Source organism: Paramormyrops kingsleyae, chromosome 13, assembly GCF_048594095.1.
Source record: "Paramormyrops kingsleyae isolate MSU_618 chromosome 13, PKINGS_0.4, whole genome shotgun sequence".
In the NCBI taxonomy this organism is placed as follows: Eukaryota; Metazoa; Chordata; class Actinopteri; order Osteoglossiformes; family Mormyridae; genus Paramormyrops; species Paramormyrops kingsleyae.
In genome coordinates this window covers 27,234,695-27,252,308 of record NC_132809.1, presented here as the reverse complement: position 1 = coordinate 27,252,308, position 17,614 = coordinate 27,234,695, and positions in this window count along the sequence as shown.

Below are 17,614 nucleotides of genomic sequence, written 5' to 3'. Positions count from 1 at the left end.
ACGCCAGCTTCAAAGGGGGCAACCTGACGTTTCACTTCAGCGGGAAGTCCCCACCATGTAAAAAACGGCTTTTGCGACATCTGCATCACAAACTGCGTTTGTTCATTAGTTATGGGTACAGCAGTCCGGTTTGGTGGGGAATCTTATAGAAAAACAAGCAGAAACCTGACGGCAGAGGTGCAGAGTAAAGGTTAACTTCTGAATGCGCAAACAGGCTCCAAATGAACTCCCAGGGTGGAAGCTGCGCTGCCACTCATGCAAAAAATGCATTTAATGCAGTAGAGCTGTATCGCAATCATGTGATCTGGACAAATATGCGTTTTAAGAATCTCCTGGAGGATTTCATGCCATTCCGGTGGAGTTACGCAACCAGCACGGCCCTTACTCCCTTCATTTTTACCAGCATAATGCTTGCGAATAATTCTGCTAGAGTTTTGTTTGGGAGCCTGGTAACTTCACCTGGGAGATGCTAGCTTGTAATGAGAATTCGGGGAGATGGAGCTCTGGCCCAAAAGGACCGTTGGTTTATTCTCCAAAAGGATCAAGGTTGTTGTAAATTGTACCTCCTGTTGTGCTCCCGCAACACAGGACTGATTCTGCAGAACAAGCAGAACCCAGTATTGACAAGAACAGGTACTTTGCAATGTGTTAGCTTTCACATATCCCATCATGGTCTCCTTTTAAAGACACACACACACACACACACACACACATATAGAGGGGAGAGTGAAGCTTAGGGTCTGAGCACAAGGACAGCCATTTATCTAATACCTGGATTTTTGGAGGGTTAATGGCCTTGCTCAAGGGTCCAACGGAGATGTGGCTACTCAACTGAGCACAGGATACAAACCGGCAACATTTGAGACGCAAATGAAGGAGTTCTGGGCAGAAAGAGGAAATGAAACCATCAGTGATTATGGGCATCGCAAAGTGCGTCAACAGTGGTCTCCGAGTTACGAGGGCCGAATCGGACAGAATCCACTCAGCTGTGGAACCTCCGGGAAAGGGAGGTGGGTGAACTGAATTAACCTCAATACTCATGGTCATTTGGGGTCCCCCCTCCCTCCTCATCAAAGTGTGCAGAAAGCACAAATAATGCCAGGTCAAGTCCTACACTCTTCTGAAGTATAGGATTGGAAATAACATTAATAGTAAATTGATGTAAACTGTAAAGGCATTGCATGCCCAGGCAATTTATACACCAGAAACTCATATATTCCATTTAACTGTCACCCCGAATACATTTAAACTTCAGAACATATCTGTGGTTCTCACCACGAATTTAGTGCTTCTTCCCTAAATTGCAAACGACCCCCCCAAGGTGGAGAAGTTCACCTGAGGCGGCTATCACTGAAACATGTTTCATTTTACTTTGAACTTCAATAACATGTAAAGAGGCTCTTAGAAGCATTCAAAGTGACTGTAACACAAGAAAATGTTGAACTCACCATACCTATAATGTGTATTCTTCTTTTCCTATTCATCGCAGTATAAGAGGGGTGGTGTGTGGCTCTGTGGGTTAAACCTTTGTGCCTGTGTTCCGAAAGGTGTCAGTTTAGATTTCACAATTGTCACATGGACTGTCTGACCCTGCTTTCTCCACTGTACATTGCTTTGAATAAAAGTGCCTGCTTAATACATGTAAATAAAATTTCCCTGCAGGGCATCTATAAAACTGGAAAAATAACAGCAAATCCTTGAAAGAAAAAACCTCAAATTTTCAAACAGAAGGACCCGCAGCCTGGCCTGAGCCCTCAGGTGTTTTCAAACAGCTGATGGTCAGCATTAATCTTTCAGATGGGCTTCGGCCTCTCGGCGAAGCAGCAGGGAGATGACCACAGGGCTTTAACAATAGAGTCACTCCGGTTTCACTCCAGTTTCACATCATAGAATCATGTATATTTCATCCTGTGCATGTTTGGCAATCAGGCGCTGTGTTTTGTTGCAGGTTGAAGGATGTTGTGACTAAAGTTCAGCCGAATCAATAGGACATTTTAAAATGTTATCAAGTGACGGCCACCTTTCCGTTTAATCCTATTTCTTCTTAACCTTTCTTTCTTTGCCACCTAGCTCAGGGTCAGGCTTCACACGCGTCTGTCTGTCTGTCTGTCTGTCTAACGCGGCGTCTGGCGTGAATGTCACAGGGAATGGGATCCACGTGTGCTTCCAGACTCTCTGCTCGGCACAAGGCACTGCTTAGAATTCCGGCTTCCCCAACCGAAGAAAACGGGAGAAACAGCACATTTCCTGACCTGGAACAAGGTGTTTTTAGAAAAATAAAAAGCAAAAAACCAGTTGCCTGGTGAGATGCAGACTGCCTCCTCCTCCACCTCTTTCCTTGGTATGTTGCCTGGTGAGATGCAGACTGCCTCCTCCTCCACCTCTTTCCTTGGTATGTTGCCTGGTGAGATGCAGACTGCCTCCTCCTCCACCTCTTTCCTTGGTATGTTGCCTGGTGAGATGCAGACTGCCTCCTCCTCCACCTCTTTCCTTGGTATGTTGCCTGGTGAGATGCAGACTGCCTCCTCCTCCACCTCTTTCCTTGGTATGTTGCCTGGTGAGATGCAGACTGCCTCCTCCTCCAACTCTTTCCTTGGTATGTTGCCTGGTGAGATGCAGACTGCCTCCTCCTCCACCTCTTTCCTTGGTATGTTGCCTGGTGAGATGCAGACTGCCTCCTCCTCCACCTCTTTCCTTGGTATGTTGCCTGGTGAGATGCAGACTGCCTCCTCCTCCAACTCTTTCCTTGGTATGTTGCCTGGTGAGATGCAGACTGCCTCCTCCTCCAACTCTTTCCTTGGTATGTTGCCTGGTGAGATGCAGACTGCCTCCTCCTCCACCTCTTTCCTTGGTATCAGGCTTGAAGGATAGTCAGAAATCCTTATATGCATAACAGAAGGGGAATGCACAGTGCTGGGGGGGTGGTTCAGCGAGTTAGGCCTGTGTGTCTGTGATCAGAAGGTCACCAGTTTGAATCCTAGGCGTAGCAGGGTGGTGTTACTGATGGGACCTCGAGCAAGGCCTTTAACCCCCACCCACCAATTGTTCCGGTCTGTCCTAATCTCAAACGTGTATCACTTTGGATAAAAGCATCAGCTAAATAAATAAAATGTATGTTAAAAACGCATTTCCACAAGCAGCAGCACCTCCCAAACTGCCCAGTACAGCACCAAGACGGTGACCCGTGTTCTGCTTCACATAGCTGATGTTGCTATTCAGACCACGTTTGGGTTTATTGTGGAGTCTGGAGGATGATAAATCGCCGCCCGTTTTATCAGATACAGAGAGTGACGACGAGTCCGCCTTTCAAAGTATGATCTGACTGTTCGAGGCGCCACAGAAATTAGGCTTCAATGGGGGGCTTGATTCCCCCCCATCATACACTGACAGCCAGCCGCCATTAAACACATTTACGGGTCGTTTTTTTGTCCATTTATACCTTTCATATTGCCACATATATAGTTTTCCCCCATTAAAGGCCAACTTTAATACCAAGGGACTAATGTGGCAGATATCAAACTGTGCTGAAAGTGTACATAACCCTGCCAGGACGCGGTGATGGATCTGGCAGGAAGATTCACAGGAAAAACATCAGCCTGTGTTTAATGCATCTGTCCACATTTACGATCTTCTGGGCTGGCATCCCAATGCCGGCCCTAAAAATTATGGAGCCTTATGAAGTTTAGCGACCGTGAACATACACGGGACACGCAATGACAGCGAAAGCAACCTGTTGGCGTTCTTATTTTCTGAATTTCATCCCTGCCCAGAATAGGCATCTGTCGTCGCTTTTCACCATAAGATACATGGAGTCCACCTCTGACAAGCTTCTGCTTCTCTCTGCAGGCCGCAGGGTTTGAGTAACACATGGTAATTGGATGAAAACATTATTGGTTACCTCGAGTAAGACATGGTAATTGATAGAGAGCATATTGTGATTGGTGGGAAGCATTATTTGGTACCTTGAGTAGTGCATGGTGAATCGAGGAAAGCATTATTTCCTGACTTGATAATGCACGGTGATTGGAGGAAAGCATTACTTCCTAACTCCTACCTGCAGCCTTATTGGCAGTCAGCAGGCATCAGTGTAAGTCTGTAAGAGCAAGAGGGCCCTAGTGTCTTACCCCACCAAACTCAGGCCAGCTTCCTGTTCCCTGGGTCCCCTGGCTGATAACAGCCCAGGCAGAGCGGACCAAACAGCAGCCAGGTTTGGATGATCCAAAACTGAAGGCCTGCAATCATGCAAAGACCTCAAACTTGAGTGAGTATCTGAAATACAGCAGCTGAATGACCAGAGTCACCCTAGTAAGAGAGTAGAGACAGTGTCCAAAGCTCTGAGACCACATATGCATTTGTCACATACTCCGTGACATCAGCCGCATATTGTCACTCCTGCAGCAAGCCCCCGGTCAGCGATCAATCAGGCCCCCCTGCAAGTAAGATGCATTAAACAATACTCGCTTAATTGGACTCCTGTGTAGCAGCATAATGTACATGTTTAATAACGCGTGTTTATTGTATATCACTTTATTCTGCAATAAACCTATATCGATTCTGCCATCATGTATGTATCCGAGGGCGTTCCCCACTTGGGAAATACTATACTAAAATACCGGAATACACAGAGAGATCCGTGGATCATTTTTATTATATTTTTCTTCCCGGTGGAGTAACTACTGTAAAGTTTTAGGCCTGCGGTGAATATTTGTAACATTTGTACATTTTTAATCTGTCTCTCTCTCTCTCTCTCTCACACACACACACACACACACACACCATCTTGATCTCTGTATAAGATGAAGCTTCTCTCATGCTCACATTAAGGAGATCTTTAAACCTTTTTCAAATCTCTTGCCTTTCAGCTGCATGTGGGAAAAGGCCGTACACCATTAGCCCCTGTACGCAATCGAAAGATAAATGCAGACCATGCATAACAGCAGAGGTGTTTTTCAAGCACCACTCTGCAAAATCATCAATTAATGAATCAACTAAACAACAGTACAAAGTAACAGGGTAAACTTCAAAGGTACTTTTGCTAATCAAACAGCAGAACCCGGCACACCCTCACAGTAGATTATTAACACCCTTACCATAATTTATTGGCACCCCTGAAAAACAAATTGGTTCTCTATGTCAGGGATGTCCAATTGTGGCAACAAAATCGGAATTTTAACTTTGTTAATTAAAATAAAAAACATCATCATGTGACTGATTTTCTGCAAAAACGCAGTGCTTCACCTGATAAGAGAGAGTTAAGATCTCAACTCTGAGAGCGGATTCCATTGGCACACTCCCTTAACAGGCTATAGATTCTAGATTGCATCAGTGTTCAGCTGATTTGTTTAAAAAGGAAACTTGCCAATAAAATTGACTTCTTGTTTAAGAAGACTGGTGATCTGGTGTAGAGTGGTTACTCGGTTACACATGTGCATACATACCCGTTAGGAGCTGAAAACCTGGAGGTTCAGTAACGATACAGAAAGAGAATATGAACGAAAAAACCAACACCTTGCTTAGGGTCATATTGACTGGAGTGTTTGGCTGATCTAAAATATAATCTTTTACAGAGCAGGGGTTCCTAAATCATTTTGGGGCAATTGGCACAGTCTCTAAGCAAACTGTTAAGAATCTAGGAGGGTCTATGGTTCAGACCTCCATGCTCCATAATGATACAAGGTCTGGTTCCATCACTTCCTGTTTGTGTGAAGATATGCATGCACACCTCACTGGGAAATTTAATGACTGACAAAGTTAAGCTCATCATATGAAAGCAAAGCCACTCATCTTTTAACTATTTATACCATACAGGGGTTTAATATTCTTTATGGCAGTTCATCAAAGTAATATTTGAAGGACATTTAAAATCCTTGCACTGTTAGGAGCGTAAATAAATCATACAGCCCCCCATGCTTAATTCCAACTAGGTAATTTACTTAATACATCTGCACGACTCCTTACTTGTGCCACAGAACACTGCATCTAATTAGCCTGATTTTGGGACTCTGGCTTTAATCAGACAGAGGGTTTCTGAGGCTGACGGCAAAATTAATGTTCTTTTTAATCAGCTGTTGCGAAAACCTTGGCGTTTAGCTTGATCGTCTGGCTCAGTCTGGGACGTCGAGGATAGACCATCTCCTTCGGCGGATCTTCTGAAGGCTCAAGAGCACTGTTTTAAAGGCATACCCTGACCCAAAGTCCAGTAGTTTCCTTTGTATTCTGGACAGGGATGAAATTTAGAAGACAATAATGCCAACAGTTTGCTTTCATTGGGTTTCCTGTGTATGTTCACGGCCACTAAATTTGTTTTTTTTTTTTGCAAATGCTTTTATCCAAAGTGCTATTCAATAGAGAAGACAGGGTCAGCCAGTCTATGAAGTAATTGGGGGTTAATGGCCTTTCTCAAGGGCCCAATTGTGCAAATCACTCTGCTGAACCTGAGATTTGATCCAGCAACCTTCTAATCATGGGCACAGAATGCTTACCGAAAACCCTTCTATTTGGGCTGTTTAAATTGCACTGTATTCTGATTATTTCCACTGCACTGTATTCTGGTTGGACTTTTTGCACTGCATTACATTCTGGTTGGACTTTTTGCACTGCATTGCATTCTGCTTGGAACAGTACATTAAGCCATGCAGTGTAATCCAAGGAGGTCCAGCACAGAGTCCATGAAGCAATTGGGGGCTAAGGGCCTTTCTGAGGGTCCCAATAGTGCAAATCACTCTGCTGACCCTGGGCTTTGAACCAGTTACCTTCCAATCATGAGCACAGAATGCTAACAGCGCTGTTACCTCAATCAATCGTCACACGTATCGCTTCTAAAGGTGTACTTGCAGATCAGTTACGTGAATACCTGCTTATTGGTCTTTTCTGCGTATTAATGAATCCCAACACCTGACAATTATTTCATCTGTATCTGAGACATGATTTCTGTCACTCCAAGAAACTTCATATTTGGAAAGTAACCATCCATCCATCCATCCATCCATCCAGTACAGGGGTGCAGTGAGGCAGAGTCTATCCCCAGAATCCGAAGGCTCACTGCAGGGGGCTCCCTGGATGCCATGCGGGATTAAAATGAAAACTGTGAAATACTACTTTATGCTTGTTTTCTACAGTCTCATTTCCCTGACAGTTCTACCCGGGCTGACGCAGCTTCCATGTTTTCAGGCCTAGACCCTTAATTAGGTTTCCTCCCACGCACGGAACATACCGTCGCAGCCTTAAGACGGCGAGCCTAAATGCTGCACTCGCCTCACTCAGATCCCCATATCCGACAGACGAGGCATCCAGCAGCTACCTTTCTCAGATTTACATACAGAGCAGATGTTTCTGTCCAAAGTGACATAAAAGCACAGACAGCATTTGGGGTCAGACCACAGGGTCACGCAGCATCTCTGGAGCTATTGGGGTTAAGTGCCAAGCTTACGTGACTTTTCTGCTGCCCATGGGATTTAAACCCACATTCTTCCAGAGATACAGGCACAACCACCAGAAATGGCCTATGTCAGCTATTCTTCCCTGGGTAGCAGAAGGAGATTTCTGGGACAGCTGGGGAACCCTTGTTCGGGCAGCACTGTAAGATAAGGGCGTAGTTGGGGCAAAACTCTAGCTAATAGGACCAATGATTCTCTCGAGCTTCAAAAAACATGAAGGACTCTGGGACCGATGCAGAAAAACACCCTCACCAGACCCCTGAATCACAACTGAACTCATTCTCAACGTCACTCACTACAGAAGAGCTCACATTATGGTTTTTTGAGTAAATGTGCCTCTGTTCAGGGCAGAAGGGGGCACAGAGAATTTTTGAACGCTTCTTTGTGACTGCGGCTGAAGAGGACATAGTTGAGGAGTCGCTGCAGAGTGCTTTGTAAACGAGGTGTTGTAATGAGAGTGTCTGTAAACGGGAGCAGGCTCTGTAGTCCAGAATAAAAGTCCCAACAGTTCCAGTAACATCTAAAGGTTATTATCAAAGAAACACAGAATTGTCTGGAGTCATAGGTGGTGATATAACTATTCTTAAGCAGCCCCAGTTTCCCTAGTTAAATTTATTGATCCCATGACCTTTTCTCCTATGAATTTAGTATTCAGCAGAGTCCCTGTACTGTTTTCTTAATATTTTATAATTCTCCCGCTCCATGTTAAATACCCTCTGTTACGCCAGCAGCGACTTTAATCATTTAGACTTAACCAGCATCCTGAGTCGTCTTACTGCCCGCTTTTGGGGACTCATTATCCTTAATTGTATTTGCAGGGCTCCCGCTTTTAAGCGATCTTATTTTCCAGGCGCACGTCTCATTCTCGGGGGTTCCTTGCTTTTTCAGATGCTTAGTACTTCACTGCATTTTTTATTGCAAAGTGCACGGAATTATATGTGGTTATATACAAAGCCTGTCCCGCCGGGTGTTGATGTGGGGCAGAGAGGCTCCGGTCCGATCCGGAATGTCGTCTAGCAAATAAAGGCGATTTAAGCAGACGTTTCAGGCAAGGAAGGATGAGGTATGTCCGCAAAACGAGGCGTCTCCTTAGCGATCCTCTGGCGGTGGAGGGACCGCCTGCCGCGCCAGCCGCCGCTGCTCGTCCCGGGACGTTCGGAGCACATCGCCGCGTTTAAACCCTCCGGTAAAGCGGCACTGCAGACACCATGCGTATCTCCGACCTGTCACAATTTACCTCGTTCGCGTGGGATACTGGATGGCAATTAGCCGGAAAGGCGTTTTCCCTTGGGGAGGGGGGGGGTTGGTAATAATATTTTAAAATGCTTGTTGAACATTTGAAATTTAATTATTAATTTGTATATAAATATCTAAATATTTCTGCATGAATGGAGGCTAGGCGGGCGACGTGGTATAGCGGGCAAATGTATGGTGAGGAATCGCCCTTACCCCAGGTCGGCAAAATTCGCAGGGGACCCCAAAGTCCAGGACTCATATTTAATCCCTGTCTGTAATGGTAATTACTGTAATGATTAATTAATTTGAAACCAGACAATAAAACAATTAAACAGCTCAGCCAGTAAAAGCTTGGGGATGCACATACAAATGACCTTGACTGTGACCATGACAATTACGTTAGGAGGTCACAGTCGGTAGAGAGGCACCAACAAATTAGGGTTAGTAGATCCATTCACGCAAATGCTCATGGGATGGTGTCTTGGTGCCACTGCAGAAGCGCTGCGTGTAAAAAGCCTGTGGTTTACTGCCCTTTAGGGACGCACACGCATGCACACACACAGGGCTGTCTACAGTATATCCTTCAGAGGATCTGCACTAGGACACCATCAGTCCTTCATACCCGCCTATCGGGACGCAGAACGAAGGCTCAGCTTGCTTGGCCGGCTTGAATTATTCACTCTCCACATGTTAAGAGCCTTTCATTAAAATATTGATCAATAAAAGACATATCCTACCTGTGAAATGCCTTTACCCATTTACCGCTTTTCAGACCTGGATGTCACTGCTAGTTAATAATGCTTGCAATGTGTTCATGTATCACAAAGCAAGCACCCAGATACGGAAAAGAAACATCTATTAACAAGACTTAATTCAGCACACTTTCACACGTAAACATCGCTGACCATTAGATATGCAGTCAGTCCCTCGCATCTGATACGATTGAACGCTCTGACAGCCAGAGGCCAGAGATATCAGATATATATATGCTTGACTAAGAGAAGTTATACTGAATCTTTATAACTTAGGTTTTCCAACCTAGGGTTGCATCTAAGTTATTTAGCAAGGACTTTGATCCAAAGAATCATAGACCAGATCAGCCAGTCTCTGGAGCTTTTGTGGGTGAAGGGCCTTGCTTATTAACCCAGCAGTGCAATCTGCTGACCTTGACCAATCATAGACACATCATCCTAACCCACCACTGCACAAAGTCACCCACTGCATATCGGTAAACTTGGATAATAGGCTAATGTGGGCTGCAAATGAACAAGGACAGAGTGATGAGTTTCACCAGCAAAGTTATTACTCACGGACAGAGATGAGACCGCGATCCTTTGGCTGCTCGCAATTGAACCCAAACAGTGTGCAGACATTAATGTCGCGCAGAGAGATTTAAGACGGTCACCAGCAACATGTTAGGGTTTCTTCACGAGCAAATCGTGGTGAAACCTACCTTGAAAGCTAGAAAATATGGCATACTCAAGCTGACAGGGATTTTCTATATTCTTATTATTCAAACCGGGAATAGACTAGAAGACTGTCGGGTAATTCCGTACGAAGCGACCTTCTAAAATCCGAGAATTAAAATGGTCTTCAGGAGTGTGCGTGATACTATTACGAAAACCTCTACTGGCTGTTAAGTCTGCAGATGGACGGCCGTGTCTTACAGCCGACAGGTGTAGCAGCTCTGCCATCTCGCACCTACGAAGCATTATCTAAAAAAACGATCATGGCACCTCCTCATGCTGTCATCTCCTGATTAATTACGAGATGCCGTTACTCCCTTTGTTCACGCGGCCCACACACTGCACCCAGCGAAGGTGCTTTGTCGTTTCATCTCCTAATTAAAACCTGCATTCTGTCACTTCGGGGTTACGAATGCTAATTAAATTTCATCTCCCAGCGTTTTGCTATTATTTTCATACTAATTTTCCCTAGTTAATATCAATCGTGATTATGAATAGGGGGCAGGTCTCGCAGACTGCTGTGCACAGTCACTCTCTGGCAGTAAGATGCGTGTTGGTGATAGTGTTATACAGGGTGACGTGTCACAGGAAGTGAGGCTGTGTGACCCTTTTGTGTGAGCTTGCAGAGGTAGAGAGGTCCTGCAGGGGATGGATGCATTGTGTTGGGAAGAGGGAGAGGTCATGTGACCAAGTACCATTTTTTATGTGGCCTTACAAAGAAGTGAAAGGGATGCTTTTCCCCCTCATTTCCAGGTTTCTTATCAACAAAGCAGTACATAAATAATGGAAACAAAGGATATTTGGATTTTTTTTTTTTTGGTTAATTATCGAGAAATATTGTTTCTAGGTGTGTGGAGTTTAAGTCAAGGGAGGTGATGCTATGATTATACAATTCCTTGGTAAGACCCCACCTAGAATATTGTGTGCAGGTCTGGTCACCATACCTTAAAAAGGATATTGCTGCCTTGGAAAAGGTTCAGCGTAGGGCTACAAGAATGATTCCTGGTCTTAGAGGAATGTCTTATGATGAGAGGTTAACTGAGCTGAATCTATTTAGCCTCGAGCAAAGGAGACTAAGGGGGGACATGATCCAGGTGTATAGGATTATAACAGGTCTGGATGCTGTTCAGCCAAATGGCTACTTTAATATTAGTTTAAATACTAGAACTCGTGGCCATAAGTGGAAATTAGCAGGAGAACATTTTAAACTGAATTTGAGAAAGCACTTCTTTACACAGCGTGTAGTTAGAGTATGGAATAGTCTTCCTGCTAGTGTAGCACAAGCTAAAACCCTGGGTTCCTTTAAATCAGAGCTAGATAAGATTTTAACAACTCTGAGCTATTAGTTAAGTTCTCCCCAAACGAGCTTGATGGGCCAAATGGCCTCCTCTCGTTTGTAAATTTCTTATGTTCTTATGTCTTGATTGATTTCATCCAGAGAAGGAAAAAAAAAAAACGAATTCATTACTATAGGTAAGGTTTCAGAAGGTTTTTTTCCTCTCGCTGACGAGAAAAAAAAAATATAATCGAGATTGTTTCAGGATTATAGGAGAAATTACATTTTTCAATTTGGGAACTTTGAACAGCTTCCAGCAGAGAAATTGTTCAGATGACGCCGACATCTGAAATGTAATTTGCTGATTTGCAGCCCTCATTTCCCTTGCTTTTAAAAATGAAGCGGTATGTTCTATGTTCTCGTATGTTTTTCCCCCGATTTCTGCTCCTGAAAGCACTGACCTGCACCGTCCGGGCTGAGCGACTTGTCTCACGGTGACCTCACCCAGAATCCCAGCTTCACTGCTCCTCTGGATGCTTCAGTCCTCTGACTCAGGCTCTGGTGCTCAGTCAGTCACCGTTACTCTGTTCACGTGCCAGGTGGCAGTAAACATGGAGAGATGAAGGATGAGAGATGAAGGAGAGACCACATCTGCTGGAGGTACCATAATGCCAAGCAGTGAAGGGAGGGCGTTACATGACGATTAACCGATCAACCGAGTCAGAGCAACAAGCAACATGTGGGGGTGATTTACAATAACGAGCACAGAACTGGGGGTTTCTAACGAACACTGAAACCAGGAAACACTAACCACACTGGGAATACTACACTAGGATAAGTAATATGGGATTAAAACACTAACCACACTGGGAATACTACACTAGGATAAGTAATATGGGATTAAAACGCAAACCACACTGGAAGTGAACAGGACAAATAGCAGGGCAAACCTATAACTGGGAAACAAGACCCAGTAAAGTACCAAAGTACCAAAAACACTGGGGAAACAAAACCAGTAAATACAAATAAACAGACGAGACTGACCCCTGGCCAGCATCAAACCCATGGCCAGAAGATTAATGTTTTTTGTGTCACACACCTAATCCACTGAGCTATGGGGGCAGTCTGTGGAACTGGGAAAACACACTAGGAGGGAACAGGATGGCCAGCCACCTTCTCGTCAAAGCAGAACATGTAGGACAGGGTCTGATGGGTGCCGACCGTGACGCATTACAACATCATTAACGGAATAATTCAAAACAGGGAGAAGGAAAGACGGGCGTGATGACATCATAGAAAAAGAAAGTGCTGTAAACTGTGATCAAGGTCAAAGCCAAAGTCCATCGATGAGTCAGATCCCCACTCCAGCCTGAGAAAGGGGCGGATTGAAGTCTGCGCTCACAAATACTCTGACTCCCGAGTACATCCACACACGAGGAGAGTGACGCAAAGGCACAGACTGAAAGCTGGCGAGTAAACACACCACGCCAGGCGTTAAACGACCACCTGTGGGCGCGTCAACGTGTGGAAAAGCGTAACACGGGGGTTCATGTCTGTGCACTTCCTGCTTTACCACCCTTAATTAGGCAGTGGGCGCCGTTGGTCTGCGAGCCCAGTGGATTACGCTCAGTGTTTATGTCTTCACACCTCCGCTGGACATATGGGCTAGCTCCCCCCCCCCCCCCAACCAACCGCATCCCACCGGCTTCCATGCAATTTGCCAGTATATTCATTCATCATGGAAAATGGCTTAACAGATGCTGAGGAGTGAACTCCTACGAGGGGGGTCTTTTGCACAAAAAGGGGCGGGGCATATCGTTCGCCTCAAATCATTGGGCCGTTTGTTCCGCTGGTCATAGCAAGGTGTGTCCTGCAGGGGGGGGGGGATCAGGATGGGACTCACAGGATGTCTAGAAAAAGGAGAATGACAGTGCAGACAGAGAAGACACCAGTGTCATGTGACCAGGGGGGATGCATCATGTGATTAATCAGCCATTTCATATTGAGGGGGGGAGTTTGAAGAGCGACATTGATGCAGATAATATAAAGTCAAGAACAATGTGATTAAAGTAATATGCAGCATAGCCTGGATTATAATTGCATTATAGACTTAAGGAATAAATCCATTTGAAGTTATCTGAAAGCCGAAGCCCCCCCGCCACCCCGCCTCCAGAGACACACCCCTTCCTGCGTCTGCTCAGCAGAGGGGGGAGATCAGGGGGCTCCTTCCAGCTCCTACCTGCCTTTTTGGAGAAATGAGCAGGACACGCATGGGGGGGCAGGGTCATCTGTTATCAGAATACATCAGGGCGCCCATAGTGAAGGCTTCATAGCCCTGTGGTTAGAGCCCTGGCCTTGTACATGAGGGGGTGGGAGTTTGAGGCCTGGCAGCCTTTTCAGGGGCCGTTAGAGGGTGACATCATGCCTCTGGCAGCAGCATGGTTTACTGTCAGTGGAGTTCCATCCCTGCTGTGTGTTGGTAACATGTTCTCCTGTTTCAAGTGAGTGCCACTATATTGCCCCTGCCCCCACCCCCCCACCCCCCCACCCTATCCAGTGTAAGCGGCTGATGGATGGATGATGAAAATTAGAATTCATGTTAGGGTTCCTTTGGCTACATGGTCTATGGTAGTCAAATCTTTCAAGATCATTTCTTCCTTCTTTTAATTAAGACATTGCTATTAACTTTACATTCACTGCGGATGTTTTTTTTTTTTTCCATATCAAGACCCCGTATGCTTCGAAACTCAACCTTGAGAACAACAGACCTCACAAGGCTAACTAAAAACAAACACCGCAGAGAGAGTAATCACAGCGGATTATCCCTCGCTGCACTAGTATGGGAGCCAAAGGAGACTTGAAGGACATCTAACCTTGCATTCAGCTGGAGGAGACGCCCAGAAAACAAAGGTAACAATGCAATGTCATGAGAAGAAAACCCTACCTACCAATCACTGTGGACGTATGTTAGTGAGTGGAGGTGATGTGAAGGTTATTGCCTTTAACATCTGCCAAAGGTTGGGGACTCTGAGGTCACGGAGACGGCGTGAGACGGCGTGAGACGGGAGAGCCAGGAGGACTCCCAGGGCGGAAGCGTCTGTCTGGCAGAGGAAGACTCCAAAGTACAGCAGAGAAGGGAGGCATGCTGGGAAATTAATCAGTAGCATGCTGAGGTCTCTGTTGGAGGTCGGGGTCCTGTGAGTGGGTGAGAGACACACGCCAAGACCTTTAAGGACAGACAGGATGGAGCTGGGTAATGACGAAAATAAATCAACCTGCCACCGTACTTGATCTATCCTTCTACCTGCTCAGCGCTGCCTCCTACTGTTTCTCCACCTGGACTTCTGCAGGTGATGGAGCAGTGATGAGCCAAACGAGGATCATGAAGCAACGGTGAGCTCCAGTCAGGCAGAGTGCCATTCTGAGGGCAGGAACTCATCACCCGATGGATTCAGATATGAATCCTGCGAGGAGGTCAGCTTTTATAACCTTAAACCCACTGTAACCTGAATCTCTTCTGCAACGAAAGAAAAAAGCAGTTGCTTTGGACGTAAGGTGAAGTCGCTTTTATTAAAGAGACCTTATCCAACCACTGAGGGACCATCCTAGAGGATCAGCTTTAGAAATAACACAAAAATAAGCCCCAAGGTTTATGAAACTTCTGGATATTTACCCACAGATTGGTGTGGAGGTGAGCCGTGTGACCCAACGGAGCTTCTGCATCTACATCTGAGGCTCAAAGGTACTCAAGAATGTCCAGTCAAGGGACCATGGAGCGCTAGAATATTCTTCTCCTTTTTGGTACCTGAACGCTCCACAATATAGCTTCTAAACATCCTTCATAATTCATATTCATTGACCGTTTTTTCCTCACACGCTGAGATAGCACTGCCCAGATCTTATTTAGCGCCAAATGCTCACCAATAGACCACACAACGCGAAGCAAAAGCCGCGTCTTTGTCAGGCAGGCGGCAGGGAGCCAGAGAACCAACCCAGCGCTGTTCCTCAGCCCCATTTTGCCTGCTTTCTTAATAACACCAGGGGCTACATCAATGCAACCCCTGTGAAATTGTTTACTGCCTCAAATATGTACTCGCTTCCCTGGAGTCTCTGGGAAATAAAATACACACACACACACACACACAGCACACTGCGGAAAATTCAATTTTGGATCTAAAAGCATATCAGCTAAGGGTCAAAAGCGAATTTATCAAACCCCAGTATTTATCCGCTGTCAATGCGCAGTCATTTTAAAACAGCGCGAATAAGGAAGTTTGAGTTTAAAGGAAAATAAATATCTGTGGAGAAATGACAAGAGGTTTCAAACAAGGCGGTACAACTGTCATTTCAAAGTTATTACAGATATATAAGAAAGAAGCAAATTTTTACAAGGAACAGAAATGAGGGGAAAGGAAGCGGTTTGTAAATCTCAGCTGCCTCTCGGTAAAATAACACAGCCCAGTAGAGAGCAAAACAGATTCTGTAAAATGAAGTATGGGAAACGTTATGTGAACTGGAAAACCCTACAGCAAATTGTTTAACAGGTTTGTGAAATTAGATTGGTGGTAATACTTCACAGCCATCTTTCTTGCTGAGGTTTCTGAGCACTTTCAATTCACCCAGTTTATGTAAATTAAACCCTTTTCCCTAAATGGTTTAGTTACGTAGCTCACGGTTACCGCCAAGGCAGACGCTGCCCTGGTTCTGCGGTGGTACATGGGCTCCTGTGCACTGATAAGACAGGCTGGAGGTTCTCGCCGACATCCCTCGAACCTCAGACGCGGAGACAGCAGCCCAAGCTCGCCTCATTCGCACAAACTCCCTATCGCCACCGCAGAGCCCCGAGTCTGTGTGTGGGGAAAGAAATGTAGCTGAGATAAAAGGAGGGACACTGGGGAGGAGGAATTCTCCCCTGGGCAGGGCCGGGAAGATGACAATTTTGTGGGAGGACACAGACCATAGCAGCAGGCAGAGGCAGACCTAACACACGGACCCTGCCAACCCAGTAATCTGGAAAGATATATCTATATAACTATAGGGACTGACAGGCGGCTGAACTTCAGAACCATGGACAGGGCATCAACGTTTCAGCACATGTGAGGTGGCTACACGACCGATTCAAGCCCCACCCACCCGGGCAGCACTAATCACACATGGTGGCTCTGATTTCCTGAGTGGGTGTGGAAGAAGAAAAAGCAGCGGTGGGGAGGAGTGGGGAGACAGCAACACAACTGCCTGAATTCTCACTACGGCAGCACCGGGTCCTGATTAAGGCACCTAGCAATAAAACTGGGAATTAATCGAGACCCATCTGCATGGTCCCCTCCTTTCTGGTGAAGCCTTTCTGGAACCCACTGCAGGGGCACGGCCAAAAGGGTCCCCAGAGTGCCCCCTACCCCTGTCACTCGCCAATTCAAAACAAATCACTGGCTAAAAATCTTGGTCCTTCTGTATGAATTATGGTTCCTCATATGCCTCCCACCTTAAAAATCACTTCTGCCCAAGACAGGCCAAATCCACCTCCTAATTTCCCACTTCCTCATTTTGAATTACTGTTATGAGACCAGGTTCTAACAAACATCACCAACAGGGGGTGCCCTCCCAAAAAAAACTTTGTTCCCTGTGTGCTACTCTACCCACTATAGCATTTTTACTTTCCCTTCCTAACCAAAGGGAATTCCAAAGCACAGGGTCCACAGAGCTGAACAATTTAATTGAAATAAGTCGGTTCAAGCACCCTGATCACATGGCAGCCCCTCCTATGGGGAAGGTTTTCCACATCTTCGGCTACATTACCTCCGGCCCCAAAAAAGGCCCCAAGGTCCCTAACCCCTGCTGCCCGTGACATTTCCGCTATTAGGGCAACTAACTGGGTTTGTCTCGCTAGGCTAGATCACGACTGTAGTGGCGTGAGTTTAGCTTTATAATCACAGACTCTCATATATGACGAGTAACGTACTGGGTGAGGGAGGGGTGTTATAGCCCAGTAAATTAAGAAAGAAAATTTATTTGGGTAGCAGGTTGCTGATAGTACCCAACAGCCACAATATCTCCTTAATCTGTGGACATACTGCTTTTTTAGACGTTCTTTACACTGTACCATTTCCATATTTTATTTATCTATTTTATTTATACCCTCAGTGGCCTAACCAGAGTCAGCTGGGCTTCATCCACTGAGAGGCCCGAGGTTGGTGATCAGT